At 34.1% G+C, this 16,267-nt stretch overlaps 5 non-coding genes and 6 pseudogenes across 5 annotated transcripts; all 11 read right to left on the bottom strand.

Annotated features, from left to right (window-relative positions):
* Nucleotides 1–1,266: 1,266 nt before the first annotated feature.
* On the bottom strand, nt 1,267–1,339 carry LOC139000986 (small nucleolar RNA SNORD113/SNORD114 family; annotated as a pseudogene).
* Nucleotides 1,340–2,203: 864 nt separating this feature from the next.
* LOC139000966 (small nucleolar RNA SNORD113/SNORD114 family) lies at nt 2,204–2,280 on the bottom strand (annotated as a pseudogene).
* A 902-nt stretch (nt 2,281–3,182) lies between these two features.
* On the bottom strand, nt 3,183–3,255 carry LOC139001093 (small nucleolar RNA SNORD113/SNORD114 family; annotated as a pseudogene).
* Nucleotides 3,256–4,068: 813 nt separating this feature from the next.
* Nucleotides 4,069–4,138, bottom strand: LOC139000821 (small nucleolar RNA SNORD113/SNORD114 family). The gene has a single exon (XR_011469726.1). It is a non-coding gene; the product is annotated as a small nucleolar RNA SNORD113/SNORD114 family (small nucleolar RNA).
* Nucleotides 4,139–4,808: 670 nt separating this feature from the next.
* LOC139001182 (small nucleolar RNA SNORD113/SNORD114 family) lies at nt 4,809–4,876 on the bottom strand. The gene has a single exon (XR_011469899.1). It is a non-coding gene; the product is annotated as a small nucleolar RNA SNORD113/SNORD114 family (small nucleolar RNA).
* A 1,548-nt stretch (nt 4,877–6,424) lies between these two features.
* LOC139000892 (small nucleolar RNA SNORD113/SNORD114 family) lies at nt 6,425–6,497 on the bottom strand (annotated as a pseudogene).
* An 853-nt stretch (nt 6,498–7,350) lies between these two features.
* LOC139001111 (small nucleolar RNA SNORD113/SNORD114 family) lies at nt 7,351–7,422 on the bottom strand. The gene has a single exon (XR_011469854.1). It is a non-coding gene; the product is annotated as a small nucleolar RNA SNORD113/SNORD114 family (small nucleolar RNA).
* A 1,197-nt stretch (nt 7,423–8,619) lies between these two features.
* Nucleotides 8,620–8,693, bottom strand: LOC139001243 (small nucleolar RNA SNORD113/SNORD114 family; annotated as a pseudogene).
* Nucleotides 8,694–9,895: 1,202 nt separating this feature from the next.
* On the bottom strand, nt 9,896–9,967 carry LOC139001226 (small nucleolar RNA SNORD113/SNORD114 family). Its single transcript, XR_011469922.1, has one exon. It is a non-coding gene; the product is annotated as a small nucleolar RNA SNORD113/SNORD114 family (small nucleolar RNA).
* A 1,242-nt stretch (nt 9,968–11,209) lies between these two features.
* Nucleotides 11,210–11,279, bottom strand: LOC139001165 (small nucleolar RNA SNORD113/SNORD114 family). The gene has a single exon (XR_011469889.1). It is a non-coding gene; the product is annotated as a small nucleolar RNA SNORD113/SNORD114 family (small nucleolar RNA).
* Nucleotides 11,280–12,130: 851 nt separating this feature from the next.
* Nucleotides 12,131–12,206, bottom strand: LOC139000926 (small nucleolar RNA SNORD113/SNORD114 family; annotated as a pseudogene).
* Nucleotides 12,207–16,267: the final 4,061 nt, after the last annotated feature.

Here is a 16,267-nt window from a genome sequence, read left to right as displayed (position 1 = left end):
GAACCTTGCAACACACTTGGTCCAATTATTATTCATTCTAATGCATATTAATATTCATTTACCTTGATATTTATCAGAGAATAATGCTTCACCATCTTCATCTTTATTCATTTATATACTTGTTATTTATTCTGCCATTGATACTTTGTTAATATTATTAAAATCATGACCCCAAAGACCAACACAAATGTATATGCTTCACATCTGTCTAGAGCAGGGGTGGGGACTACCGGCTTGTGGGCCGGGTAAGACCTGCGAAGTCATTTGGTCTGGCCCTGCCGAGGCAACCGCAGGTGGGACTTGAAATTCAATAAATCTAGGAGCTTTTTTCATAGCAACATAAATTTATATTAAGTGAATTATATTCAGCAAATGATGTTATAAATATCCACATGGCCCTTGGCGGGAAAAAGCTTCCACGCTAGTCTAGAGGATCCACTGACACATGGGGAGTGGACTAGTACCTTTCGTGTGGACACATAGTATTCATTGTCCACCAGCCATCATGGATCCATGGCTGTCCTTCTTTCTTTTCATTCTAATAAACGTGTGTTTATTAGTTCATTATAAAAAATAAACATTAATCTTAAAAACAAGAGTAAGATCCTTTGACATCCCTATCATCGATCTGTAGAATCATTTCCACGTTGACTAGATATCTTTTATTAGCTAACCTTAGTATTACATTTATGGATTAGTCAATTAAACGTTTCCTATCAATGCGATATTTAACATGGCCTATTTCACCTTCTTTGATCATAATTAATACTTTTGAACAAGACAGTGAACACCCTTAACGAAGCCATTCCCACTAAGACAATAACTTTAATTATCACTCACATGGTCTCCACGGAGGAATGCTACAATCAGCGGGAGTGCGTCATTCCGAGGAGTCGAGAACAGAGCAGATAACAAAAACAGACTTCCTTCCACTGATCTTTTATGGAAGCATTTAGAAATTTGTTATGAAGAACATTTACTTCATTGTCTCTTGTGAAAACAAACTACCTTGAACTTCCCACTGACAAAGAACATAAACATAGTCTATAATTTACCCTGTCTACATCACCCTTAGCCAAAGAGGTTATAGTCATGTACCATTTATTTCTCTTTGAACTTCACTATTTCAAATTATATTAATAGAATTTATTGCCTCTCCATATATGTTTTAAATTGGACAACACAACTACCATTCAGCTTTATTTTTAAATATTTTTTCATTGATAAGTCATTGATCCAATTATAATAAAGAATGAAAATGCATATAGAGAAATCATTTTCAGACACATATTATTCATTATCCGTGACTCATATGCCAGCAGGTATCATCATTGATCCAGAAGACCACTTTGTCTTCATTCATTTCTATATTGTTTATTGATTAATTCATTAATTCACTAATTAAAATTTTAAATCTCTATGACAATCAAAAGCTTAACAAGATCTTAAGATCCCTAATACGTATGAAGAATCATCCCTACATTAATATCTGTCATTATCTTGTTTTCTCATGTGCTTTTAATCAAGATAATGCTTCCTATTAATCCCATGATTGTTACCAGAATACAGTTCACCTTCTTTGATTGGATTTCACACTTTTTATTCGTACAGTGAATATACTTAGACAAAGCAGCAAAACCAAGACAAGAACGTTCATTATAACTCACATTGGTCAGCTCCGGGGCTCTGCATCAAGGAAGAATCCTTAACTTAGTCCACTGTGTCTGTCCTGAGAAGCAGAGCGCAAAGCAGATGATATAACTAATTGAGACATTCTCTCCATTGATCCTTGCTTTTCACATTTTGTTTATTCAGCAGTTTGGGCAATGATTAATTTGGGATCTATTTTTCCCTTAAGAAAAGAACAATGTTGATCTTGCAAATTGATCCAGCATCTGAACAATGTCTATGACTTATAATGTTTGTCATCTTTATACAGGTAGTAGTCATGAAGCATTTATTTCTAAAGGAACTTCAGGATTTTCATAATATAGCAATAGTATTTCTCACATAAACACATATTTTTATAATTGATCAATGCTTCATTACATTCATCTTTATTTATAAATTTATAGATTCTCCCATTTATTTAATTAAAATAATAGAATAAAAATGAATGAAGACTAACACCAAAAGCAAGATCCTTATTTATTCCTGACATCGATCTATAGGACCCCTTTAAACAATAGTGATGGATCTTGTGTTAGACCTTAGAGATCGACACATACTAGTATTCATCGTATATATCTCATATAGCCACAGGTGCTCATCATCGATCCAATCTTGTCTCTCCTTTACTTCAGTCATTTCTATAGGTTCATTGATTAAATCATTAATTTACTACTATTAATTTCTAAACATTAATAAACAAAAACCCAAGAAGAGCCTTTATATCCCTATTTTATACATTGGTTATTCTAACATCAATGTGTCACTTTCATTAATTATCCTCAGATTTCCACTGGAATAATCAATATAATGTTTAATATATCCCATATTTATCACTAGATGCATTTGCCTTCTTTAATTATATTTCAGACTTTCTAATAAAACAGTGAATTACCTTTTTAAAAAACACAGAAACTAAGAAAAGAATTTTTACTGTTACATTAAATTTCGTCTTCTTATATAGAGACAACCACACAGCTCATGACCACGGAAGATGCTCTACTCAGCTTGAGTGTTTCCATTCCCAGGAGTACAGAGTAGAAGGTGATAAAATAAAATAAAAAGAGAGAGAAAGAGCCAATCATCACTGATGCTTTCTTTCCGTATTTTATAAATTCACTATTGATTTATTTTTCTTTTCATATATATACATATATTATATATATACATATATCTTACAAAAGGAAAAACTCAATCTTCAAGACCAAGAAGAATAAGGATTCTTCCTTATAAGAGTATTTATGACTCAGTCAAAGAGGTGAGACCTCTATCCATTTATCTCTTAAGAGGCATCACCACACACTAAAAGTTAGATCATGCCTCACCTTCTTATTTTTTATTTTTTTCTTATTTTTTAAATACTTTTATATTTGTTGAATGGTTCCACCAATATACCAGTAGCCTTAATAATAAATCTACATCTAGGAAATTCTCACAAGAATATGATCACTGTATTTTCTTGACATCTCTTTATGGAAGCAATTCCAACTAGAAGAATAGATTTATGTTCCATGTTGGACCTCAGTTTCAGACCTATAATACTCATCATCCAAGACTTGTACTTGACCAATTACCATCATTGGTACAGGTTACTTCCTTATTGTATTCATTAACGCTTTTACTGATTAATTTGTTAACTAAAAACAAAGGTCACAAAAAGTAAAACAAAACTTCCTACTGACTATAAATCTTTCATTAATTAATTTAATATAATGCTTGATAGGCCACGATATAATTTTTTATTTTATATGACATTTTTAATAATGCACTGAAAACCTTTTTAAACAAAAACACAAAGCCAAGAAAAGTACTTTGACTATTACTCACATTGGTCCCCATGCTTTTAACACTGAGATGGAACCATGGAGTTTCTGACCATGAAATGCTGAAATCATCTTAGATGTGACCAAGCTAAGTTCAAGACAGAACAGATAATAAAAAAAAAAGGTTGAGATATTGTGTCATTGGTCATTGCATTTCACCTTTCATTGAGTCACTCATTCATGTAATCTACATTAAAACAATATATTTTTTAATTTCCCATGAGTCAATGAACAATATTGATCTGACCACTGACAGACATGAATATTAACTACCACTTACCAATACCTATATCATCCTTAGTCAAAGAATAATGACCTAATACCATATAATCCCTTACCAACATCACTGTTTTAAATATACATTAAAATATACCTTGACTAAAGACCTACTTTATAATTGGACAATATTTTGCCACCTCCATCTTTATTTATTTATGTTTGCTTATTAATTATTTCATAGATCTAATTATATAGACAGAAAATGCATAAACATAAAAATCAAAACCAAGATCCTCATATATTCCTGACAACTTTCTAGGGGATCCCTTCAAACAACGGGCATGGACTACATTTCATGTTGGACCTCCGAGTTCAACATGTAGTCATCATGTAGGACTCATATGCCACCAGTAGTCATCACTGATCCAATATCACCCCTATTTGTTTCATTCATTTCTACACTGTTTATTGACTAATTCATAATTCGCTAATAATTTTAAAACCCTAATTACTCACACATACAACAAAAAAAACAGGAAGAGCCATGATATCTTTAACCTATAAATGGAATCGAATATCTTTTAAAAATTATATTGTTTTGCATTTATGCATTAATCAATTTAATATTTCATAAAATACAATATTTATCACTGAGCTATACCTGGCCTTCTGAAATCCTATGTAAAACTTTTTAATGATATACTGAAAAAAATCAATCGCTAAACTCAAGATGAGAACTGTGGCTATTACTTACATCGGTCCGTGTGCTTTTCACACAGAGATGTAATTATATAGCTCGGCAGCGCAGAACAATGCTTAGCCAGCTAACATGTGTCCATTCTGAAAAGCATAAAGCACAATCAAAGACAAATAAATAAATAAGCCTTTAATCCTTACTGATTCTTGCTTTCCACATTTCATATTTGCAGTTACTTAAGAAGATTTGACTGTGGGTGGTGGCACACAATGCAATATATAGATGATTTATTATAGAATTGTACACTTGAAACCTATATAATTTTATTAACCAATGGCATTCCAAAAATATAATAAAAATATTTTAAACATTAAAAATTTTATGTTTTATAATGTAGATATCTGCACCTCACAGTTCCAGATTATTCAATGTCCATAACTCCTCTGTCACAGTCATTATCATTGGTCCATAGAGGCCAACTTTCTCCTCACTAATTTCGACATTTGTGTGGATTAAATCATTGATTCATTGACAATAATAAAATACATACATGATAAACAAAAACTGAAAAACCAACAACTCTGAGCATATCTAACTATTGTCTACAGAATAACTGCCAACATAGATTTTATCTTTCTCATTAATCAATCTCAATGTTACATAATTTCAATTAATCAATGTAATGTTTCATATCATATTTAGCATGGGGCAATAAATTATTTTTATTAAATGTATTAATTTTTTTGTTGAGAATATTACAGGTGTCCCTCATTTTACTCCTTTGCCCCTCTCCACCTGGCTCCTGCCCCACCCCAGGCTTCCACCATACTATTGTCTTTGACCATGGGTTATGCATGGGTTCTAGGTTAATCTCTTCCCACCCACCCCCCCACCCCATTTGATTTGTCAGTCTGTTTCATGATTCCATGTCTCTGGACCTATTTTGCTCATCAATTTATTTTTTTTATTAGATTTCACAGATAAATGAGATCATGTGATACTTATCTTTCTATCACTGGTTTATTTCACTTAGCATAATAATCTCCAGGTCCCTCCATGCTGTTTCAAAGGGGAAGAGATCCTTCTTTTTTACAGCTGTATAGTATTCCATTGTGTAAATATCCCACAACTCTTTTATCTACCCTTCTACTGATGGGCACTTCAGCTGCCTCCAGATCTGAGCAATTGTAAATAATGCTGCTATTATTAAATTTTAATAATACCATGAATAATATACCCTTACACAAATTAACCCAACCAAGACAAAATCTCTGATTACTACTCACCTTGATCTCTCTCCGAAGGTGGAGGCAACAAAGCAAACTTCACCAGGGCAGAGCTGAAATCAGCCAGAGCATCTGTTCTGAAGAGTCCAAAGAGAGGAGACCAAAAGGTTCAGACTTCCTTTCATAGATCCTTACCGCACATCTTTCATGTAACCAGTCATGTAGGCATTCATGATTTGGAGTATATTTATGTTATTGGCCTTCAGGAAAACTACTGTGAACTTCCCACTGACACAGAACATAAACACTGTCTGTATTTTACCCGCTATAGCAGTGATGGCGAACCTATGACACGCGTGTCAGAGGTGACACGCGAACTCATTTTTTTTGGTTGATTTTTCTTTGTTAAATGGCATTTAAATATATAAAATAAATATCAAAAATATAAGTCTTTGTTTTACTATGGTTGCAAATATCAAAACATTTCTATATGTGACACAGCACCAGAGTTAAGTTAGGTTTTATCAAAATGCTGACACGCCGAGCTCAAAAGGTTCGCCATCACTGCTCTATAGCATCCCAAGCCAAAGAGGCTACAGAGTCATGGACCATTTGTTTCTCTTTGGACTTTCACTGTTTTCAATTATGTTAATAGAATTTATTGCCTACCCACATGTTCTAAACTGGACAATGCAACTACCATATATATATATATGATCATTGATAAATCATTGGTCCAATTATAATTAAGAATGAAAATGCAGACGGAGAAAGAACCCATTCCTTCTGTGTTGGATCTCAGAGTTGGAGACATATTATTCATCATCCATGACTCATACTCTGGCAGTTAGCATCATTGATCCAAAAAAGGACGCTTTCTCTTTATTCATTTCGATATAGTTTATTGATTAATTCATTAATTCCCTAAATAAAAAATTAAAGCTCTATTATTCACAAGAACTCAAAAGGGTCTTGATAGCCCTAATTGTGCCTGAAACCATCATCACATCTGTCATATTTATTAACATTTTTCATATATGAATTATTCAATATAATGCTGCCTATTAATCCCATATTGGCCAAGGGGATGCAATTGGGCCATCTTTGAGTATGTCATACTTTTATTAATACAGACCCCCCAAACCAAAATAAGAACTTTCGTTATAACTCACATTGGTCTCCAGGCTCCTAAAGCAGAGGTACAATCCTATGGCTCATGGTCAAGGAAGAACCTTCAGCAGGTCGACGGTGCTTGTCCTGAGGAGTATGGAGCAGAGCAGATGATAAAAATGGTTGAGACCTTCTGTCCATTGAAATTTGCTTTTCACCTCTCACATGGTCAGGCATTCGGGCAATCATTGATTCGGTGTAGACTTTTTCTCCTAAGAAAACAAATTTTAATTGGACCACTAACCCAGACTCTGAGCATTTTCTATGATTTATCCTTTAACTCTACAGGTAACAGTAATGTGTCATCTGTTCCTAATTTGCATAATATATTAATACTATTTCTTGCCTCCTCACATAATTTTTATAATTGGACAATACTTCATTGATCTGTTTTTATTTATGTTTATTTATAGATTCTATAATTTATTCAATTATGCTAATAGATGAGAATACATGAACACGAAGACCAGAAACAAGATCTTAGGATCTTCCTGTCAACTGTCTATAGGATTCCTGGGAGATGAGAATGGACAAGAGTAATTTTACATGAGAACTCAGAGTTCCAGACATGTATTTGCCCCATGTAACTCCTAGGCCACCAGTAGCCATTATCAATCCACTATTCTCTATCATTTCCTCATTATATTCTATTTGTATATTGATTAAATATTAGTCCAATAACAATAATTCTGAAAGCCTATGATTCACAAAAAACAAGATGAGCCCTCATATCTTTAAACTTAATATACATTTACTCTCACAGCAATACATCTCTTTATCATCACCTGTTCCCATGATGCATTACTGGATATAATTTTTCTTACAGGCCATATTTAACAGATACAGTTGCCATCTTTACTGATACTTCACACTTCTTAATAATACGGGGAATAAACTTAAGGCAACAACAACAACCACACTGAAACCAAGAAAATGATTTCAACCCTAACTCACATTAATCCTCAAGCTCCTACTATGAAGTGACGGGCCTGTGACTGAGAAAGGTGCACATGTCATCTAGAGTGTCTGCGTTCTGAAGAGGACAGAGAAGGGAAGACGGTAAAGGAAAACTGAGGCCAAGCCTTGCTTTCTGAGTTTCATTGACTCAGTATTAAGGTATTTATATTTTAATGTATAATTTCCATCTTAACAAAGGAAAGTTGGTAAGATAATAAATCTTAAAAGTTTTCTTCACCAAAAAACTATTTTATAATTATATATGGTAACCGATGTCAAACTAAACTTCATTGTGATCATCATTAGGCAATATATAAATATACTGACCCTTGCCCAGCTGGTGTGACCCTGGAAGACTCCTTAAATCAGCTCGAGGGTGTCCACTCTATGGAGGACAGAGCAGAGCAGAAGATAAAAAGTTTTCAAACTTTACCTCCACTGATCCTTGTTTTCTACATTTTATTTATTCATTTAGACCTTGATTAATTTTTCATATTGTGGCATATTTTCTCTGAACAAAAGATAATTTTAAAATTGAGACTGATCAAGAGCAAAATAATATTGACTATTACTCATCACTGTCTATATGGCTCTTAGGCAAAAAGGAATATGCTACTTCCACTTATGGCTTCATAAGTAGATTTTAATTTTATTGCCTCATCACATATGTTCCTAGCTGGACAATGTCTCACTCTTTTCTCTTTAGTTGTTTATTACATTCTTAATGGTTTGGCTATCGATTCATTAATAATAATAAATCTAAATCTATGAACTCAAAATGAGAATATAATTTTTGTATATTCCTAACATCAACCCATGGGGTCATTTACAAGAGAAGATAAACCAGATTCTGTTTCTTGTGAACACAAGAGTTACAGACACCTCGCACTCACCGAATATGACTCCATGTGACCAGTCAACATCATTGATCCATGTTTGGGTCTCTTTTCCTCCATTGGTTTCTCTATATGTGATTATTGAAGCACTAATTCAATGCTAATAAAATAAATACATGATTCATAAAATCACAAGAAAAAGATCCTTGATTAAACCTAGCTCTGTACTACATACACAGGTTATATCTTCTACATTAATTGACTTTAATGTTGCACATTATCAATGAGTCAACATATTTTATAACATATTTGTACTTGATTCACACTTAAGTTTTTTATTATATTTATTACTTTATAATAACACTATGAATATTTTTTTTAAAAATCATGCAAACAAGGTAAAATCTTCACCTACTTTTCACCTTGGTCTCTTTTCTGCCATCATCTCAATCAGAGCAGATGCTGAAATCAGTTTGGTGCATTCATTCTGAAAAGTACAAGCAGACAAAAGAATAAAAGATATTATTTTTATAATTTAATGTGAATATACTCATTAAAATGTAAAGATACTACCTATAGAAATATAATTAGAATGAATGTATCTCAGATTAGTGTAGAAAATAGTTAAATTAGGAGACAAACATAACTAATCAAATATAAACCAAGAAGGGAGTGTAACAAACAAACAAACAAAAAACCAATAAAGAAGCACAAAAGTCAACTTAGAAATACATAAATAGTACATACAAATATATTGGTCATTACAAAAACATAAAACAATACATTAGCCAGATATGTCATAAATAATCAGAATATATTTTTAAAATTCAACTACATGTTTACCCAAAAAGAAGATCAAGACATTCTCTCCATTGTACCCTATTTTTCACTATTCATTTACAGTCATTTGAGGGTTTATTAATTAATGGTGATATTTATTTATTTTTCTCTTAATAAAATGAACTTCAAACTAATACCTGACTGAGGGCAATAATTGTTACCTGTCAGTGTGGATGCCATCCTCCGTCAAAGACATAATACCCTTGGCCCTTTTTTAACCTTTCCCACTTATATTGATATTCATTTTTTCATTATTACATATTTTATTCATGAACAAAGCTTCATGCTCCTCATCTTTATTCATTTATACATTTGTCTATTTATGCTGCCATTAAATCTTTAATAATAATATTTTTAAAATTCATGAACTCAAAGACCAAGAACGAGATCCTTTTATATTCCTGACATCTGTCCACAGGTTCCTGTCATAAAAGGACAACGTGCCGGACTCCATTTGTGTTGGATGTCAGACTTCCAGATACCTATTGAGCTCATATGCCCCACAATGCACCAGTGATCATTGTTGGTCCAGGGGTGGCCTTCATTCTGTATTGTCATCTACATGAATCTCAAAAAAACAAAAACAAGAGTGAGATTTTTAGGCAGCTCTAACATCCATTTTTACAATCACTTCCACTAAGACCAGACTCTTATCATTAACTGAGCTCAGTGTTTCATATATGGATTAATCAACACAATGTTTCATGGTAATATATTTAACAGTGACATCTCTACTCTTCTTTGATTATTAGAGGCACAGTGCCTGAAATTTGTGCACGGGGGCGAGGGGAGAAGGGGGTACCTCAGCCTGGCCTGCATCCTCTTGCATTCTGGAACCCCTTGGGGGATGTCATGGACCTCTTGTGGGGAGCTGACAGACATCCCTCTCACAGTCCGGGACGCCCTCATTCCTTACCACCCCCCTGCTCACTACTCCTTACCACTCGTTTAGCTGCTCCTTCATGCAGCCGTGGAGGTGGGAGAGGCTCCTGCCATGGCCACTGCACTCGCCAGCCTTGAGCCCAGCTGTGGGGGCAGCTCCTGGGCTGAGTGTCTGCCCCGTGGTGGTCAGTGCGCATCACAGCGACCCATCGTTCTGGTCCTTCCGCTGTAAAGGTCACTTAGGCTTTTATTATATAGATAGTAACACTTTTTAATAATACAGGGAAAATCTTAAAAAATAAAACACAGTTAAAGCAAAAAGAACATTGGCTATTACTCACAGTGGCCTCCATGCTCCTAATACAGACGCAGTCCCAGAGCTCTTCCCCAGGGAAGATGTTGACATCAGATGCAGTGCATCCATTCTATGGAATACAATGCACAGCAGAACCAAAGAAGCAATCGAGACATTACCTCCATTGGTCCCAATTCCGCCATTATTTAGTCAGCCATGTACATAATTGGTCATTTGTGATTGTGTCTATTTTACTTTCTCTTAAGTGACTAAACAATACCAATATAGACACTGAAAGACTATGAGCACTGGTTGTTGCTCATTACTATCTATATCAAATTTAGCATAAATAAACAGCGTCCTTATACTGTTTATTTTCACTGATCTTCAGTGTTCACAATATATATGAATAGTATTTCTTATCAGACCACATATTTGTATAATTGGAAAATGTTTTACCCCATCATTTATTTGTAATATATTTATTGGTATAGTCACTGATTCAATTATATTTATAGAATACAAATGAGTGAAAAACAAAATAGGACCCTGTATATCCTGGTATTTCAGCCACATGAAATGGATTTATTTTTTTATTGGACCTCAGAGTTCCAGTGGTATTCGTTGCATATGACTTAAATGCCAGGAGTCATCATCATTGGATTTGCTCTTTTTACCAACTGTCATCTATGTTTTTTGTTGGTTAAATTCACTAATATAAAAATAAACATAAATGAAGAAAAATCACAAATAATATCCTGGAATATCTCTAACATCCATTTTTTATTTATTTTATTGTTGAGAGAACTACAGATGTCCCCCGTTTTGTCCCCATTGCCCCTCTCCACCATCCATCTATTGAATCATTTCCACTGAAACCAAACTCTTTCATTAACTGAACTCAGTGTTTCATATGTAAATTAATCATCATATGATTTCATATAAATAACATGTGATATTGACATGATTGGGCTTCTTTGATTATATTTAATACTTTTAATAATAAAAAGGAATTTTTTTTAAAACACCCAATCCAATACAAGAACACTGACGATTACTCACGTGACTCTCCATGCTCCTCACACACCGATGCAACCATAGAGCTCTGACCATGGAAGATGCTGCAATCAGCCCAAATGTGTCCTTTCTGAGGAGTATAGAACACAACCAATGATAAAAAAATTTAGTGATTTAGTCACTCATTAATCTAGAGTACATTTATTTCAATTTATACTAAAGAAATAAACAACTTAGAACTTGTCCCTCACCTAGGAAATGAACATTGACTAGCGCTTAACAGTCCAAATTTCTTAATAGTACTCTTTGCCTCACAATGTATTTTTATAATTGGACAATACTTCATTCATGTTTATTTATATATCTTTTATTGATTATTACATTTATCCAATTATAATAATAGAATAAAAGAAACCCTAAGACCGAAACCATCCTTGCATATTCCTAAGTTCTGTCTATGGGATCCTTTTAAATGAAGAGAAGGCACTGGTTGCTCTGTGCTGGACCTCAGAGTTTCAGACACATTGAAATTTATCATCCTCTCCTCAAATGCCACTGGTTCTCATCACGGGTCCAGGACTAGCACACATTCCCTTTGTTCATTTCCAACTTGTTTATTAATTCATTAATTCACACTCCCACCCAAACCAACACAAGAACTTTGACGATCACTCACAATGGTGTGCATGCTCCTGACATACAGAGGCGAACGGCGGGCGGGAGGCCAGGGAAGACACTGACGTCATCTCAGGTGGGTCCATTCTGAGGAGCACAGAGCAGCGCAGTCAACAAAAAAAATAATTCATCTACATGGGAACTTCCTTCCCACCTTTCATTTACTAAGTTGGGTAGGTATTTGTTAATTCTTCATTATGTATTTTTACCTATTGACAAAGGGACCAACCTCAAACTTGAAACTGATCCAGAAGCATAAAATTGACTTAATTACCCTCATCTACATAATCCTTGGCCAAAGAAGTAAAACCTTTGATCAATTTATATCTAAATGGGCATCGATGTTTTTTTTTATTTTTATGTAGTATGTCTTATATCACAACATGATCAAAATTGGACAAGGCCTCACTTTCTCCTTTATCTAAGTATTATTTTTATTCGATGAGTTTATCAATGATTCATTAATAATAATAAATCTAAATCTACAAATTCAAAATAAGAACATGACCTTTGGGTATTTCTAACATCTGTCTATAGCATCATTTCCAAAGAGGAATGAGACTAATTATGTATTGTGCTGTATCTCAGAGTTTCAAACACTTCATCATCCATGACTCACCTAAACTGGTCCATGTTTGGGTTTCTCTTTTTTTGATCATTCAAGTCTATATTGGTATCACTAAACCTTTAATTACTCAATGATAACAAAGTAAGTACATTATTCACACAAAAAAAGAACCAAAGAGCAAGGTCCTTGAATGTCCCCACCCTCAGCCTAAACAATCACTTCCCATATAGATTACATCTCTTCCATTAATCAACCTCAATGTTACATTATGGATTAACCAACATGTTCCATATCACGTTGAGTGTTTGGACAATAATTAAGTTTTTAATTAATTTAATAATTTTAATGACACTGTGCATACTCTTAATCTAGTCACCTGAACCAAGATAGCATCTTGGGCTATTCATTACTCACCTTAGTCTCTTTCTTGACACAGAGGCAACATGACAATCTTGATCACAGCAGAAGCTGAAATCAGCTCCATCGATTCTGAAAAGTACCAAGCAGAAGTGATAAAAAGATTGAGACAGTTTCTCTATTGATCCATGGTTTCCATCATTCACATACACAGTTATTTGGGTAATTATTTCAAATAGTAATATATACTTATCCTTCTCTTAACAAATTAATTGTCAAAATTTTAACTATTACTTAACACTATCTATAGTATATATCATACTTTGTCGAAATGTAATACACCTGGTGTATTTACTATTCATTCCAACTTATATTAATATCATTTTTATTTATTAGATATTTTAATAATAAATAATGCTTCGTCCTCTTCATCTTTTTCCATTTGTTTATTTGTTCATTTATTCTGCACTTTATATTGTTAAAAATACATGGCCACAAGCCCAAGAAAATGATCTTATATATTCCTGACATGTGTCTATAGGTTCCCTTCAAACAATTGGAGTGGACTAGATTCCTTTTGTGCTGCACCACCTCAGGGTTCCAGACACATAATATTCATTGTACGTGCTCATAAGCACCACTCATCAACATAAGTCCAGGTTTTGCCCTTTTATTCTTCACTTTTTGAGATTAATTCAATAATTCACTAATAATCACAAAGTAAATTAATCAATGGTAAAAACCCAAGTTTCTTGAAACTCCCTAACCTCTGCCTATAGAATTATTTCCTACAGAGATTAGATCTCTTTCTGTATTTGGCCTCAATGATTCATGTATCAAGTCATCAAATCATGCTTTCTATCAACACCAGCTTCATAAGTAGGCTATGGTTGGACTTCTGTGATTATATTTCACAGGTTTTTATACAATAAATACCGCTGGGCAAACCACCAACCTCATCAAGGAATGTGACTATCATTCACAGTGGTCCCCACACAGAGGCAACCATAATGTTTTTGATCACCGGGATCAGAGCAGAACCTTACCAGCAGCGAGCATCTACCCTGAGGAATACAAAACAGAGCAGATGAAAAACAGGTGAAGACATTCTCTGCATTGATCATTGCTTCCCACCTGTCACATTCTTAGTCATTTAAATATTAACTAGTTAATTTTAATAATTAACTGTCTCTTCTAAAAGAAAGAACAACATAGACTTCACCACTGATCTGAAGCAGTAACACCTACTGTTCCTGTTAGCGAAAGAGGTTAACACCCTTAATCCACTGGTTTCCTAAGGGCCATTATATTAATGGCATTTCTTGTGTCGTGTCATATTTTTATAATTAGACAATGCTTCACAGTCTTCGTCTTTATTCATTTATGTAATTGTATAGATTACTTACTGATTTTTTCATAATACAGTAAAAATTAATGAGGCACAGAAGTCCAAAAACAAGATCTCTGTGTACTCTTAATCTTAACCTTTCTAGAGGATCAGTGCCAACGGAGACCTAGCCTAGATCTCTTCTGCATTGGCCCTGACAATTGCAGACACATCCTATTCATTGCCCATGACACATCCTACCGGGTGTCCATCATTAGTCCAAGATTTGCCCTTTTCCCTCATCCATGTTTCTTGATTTACTAACTTTCATTTGACTAATAATAACAAAATAAATTTACATGATCACAATAATTCAAGAACAATGCTCTTAAGTCTCCCTAACATCTGTCTACAAAATAATTTCCCTCAAAACTATCATTAATCAATCTTAGTGTTGCACAAATCTATTAAGGAACATATGTCCCACATGAACCCCATAGTGGGCCATGGTTAACTTCTTTCATTATACTTAACACATTTTATGAACAATACAGTTAATGTTCTTAAACAAGTCACCCAAACCAACGTGAGAGAGTTCGCTATTACTCACACTGGTCTCCATGCTCCCCACAGAGTTCTTGGCCATGACAGAAGTACTACATCAGCTAGGTGCATTCACTCTGAGTATAAGCAATACAGATAATACAATATTAAGACATTCTTGCCATAAATACATACTTTTCTCATTTCATTTTCTTAGTCATTTAGGTATTTGGAGACTATTAATTTTTAAACAAAATCAAAACTATTTCACTTCCCAGAAAGCCAGAACAGAAATGGTATTGTATATCTCTATTTAACTCCCTTCAATCCAACTGATAAGAGCAATTTTTTTTCATAAGGAGGACATAACATGAGTAGAACTTGATGAAGGATGAGGTTTCAACATATACTCATCACTGGTCAGGAGCTCTGTCACCTTAATCTAAGTAAATTATTAACCTGTTTGTTAATTACTGATGAGAAAATCAGTATGTCTGTGTACAAACTCAAAATGATAACTAACTGACTGTAACCGCAGGTGCTCACTGGCCTGAGGATTGGGGAATAATAGACTTTTTCCAAATTCAATGAGGAAAAATGGACAACGTTGGAAATCTTGAAGGTGCACAGCGTGATGATCTGATTTACACTGTGCAATGATCACCCATGGGGCACAGTGAAGCCAAATGGATTGGTCTTAACTGTCATTGAACATATTTTTGTCACCGGTTCATGCTCGGCCATCTTTAATGCAGTTCATTGATTAAATTATATAATCGTGTGACTATTAAATTAAGTTTTTAAAAAACACCTGCTGCATCGTTACAGCCCAGAACATGAACATTGGCAAATACATGTCCCTTATGCTTAGGTACAAAATCCTCTCCATATTGTTAACGGACTTCAGTTCTCTGAAATGGATTGGGGATGATGTTTGTTTCATTACTTATGCCATCTTCCTTCCACATGTGACCCATTTATCCTTCATTTGTTCATACGTTTGTGTAGTTATTATTGCAGGAACTTTTTTTTTTTTTTTAATATATTTTATTGATTTTTTACAGAGAGGAAGGGAGAGGAATAGAGAGTTAGAAACATCGATGAGAGAGAAACATCGACCAGCTGCCTCCTGCACATCTCCTACTGGGGATGTGCCCACAACCAATG

Source organism: Myotis yumanensis, unplaced genomic scaffold (genome assembly GCF_028538775.1).
Source record: "Myotis yumanensis isolate MYYU_CA2020_CCGP unplaced genomic scaffold, mMyoYum1.0.hap1 SCAF_1, whole genome shotgun sequence".
Taxonomy (NCBI): domain Eukaryota; kingdom Metazoa; phylum Chordata; class Mammalia; order Chiroptera; family Vespertilionidae; genus Myotis; species Myotis yumanensis.
The sequence above is the reverse complement of the archived record's forward strand: the minus strand, read 5'-3'. Positions and strand labels throughout refer to the sequence as shown.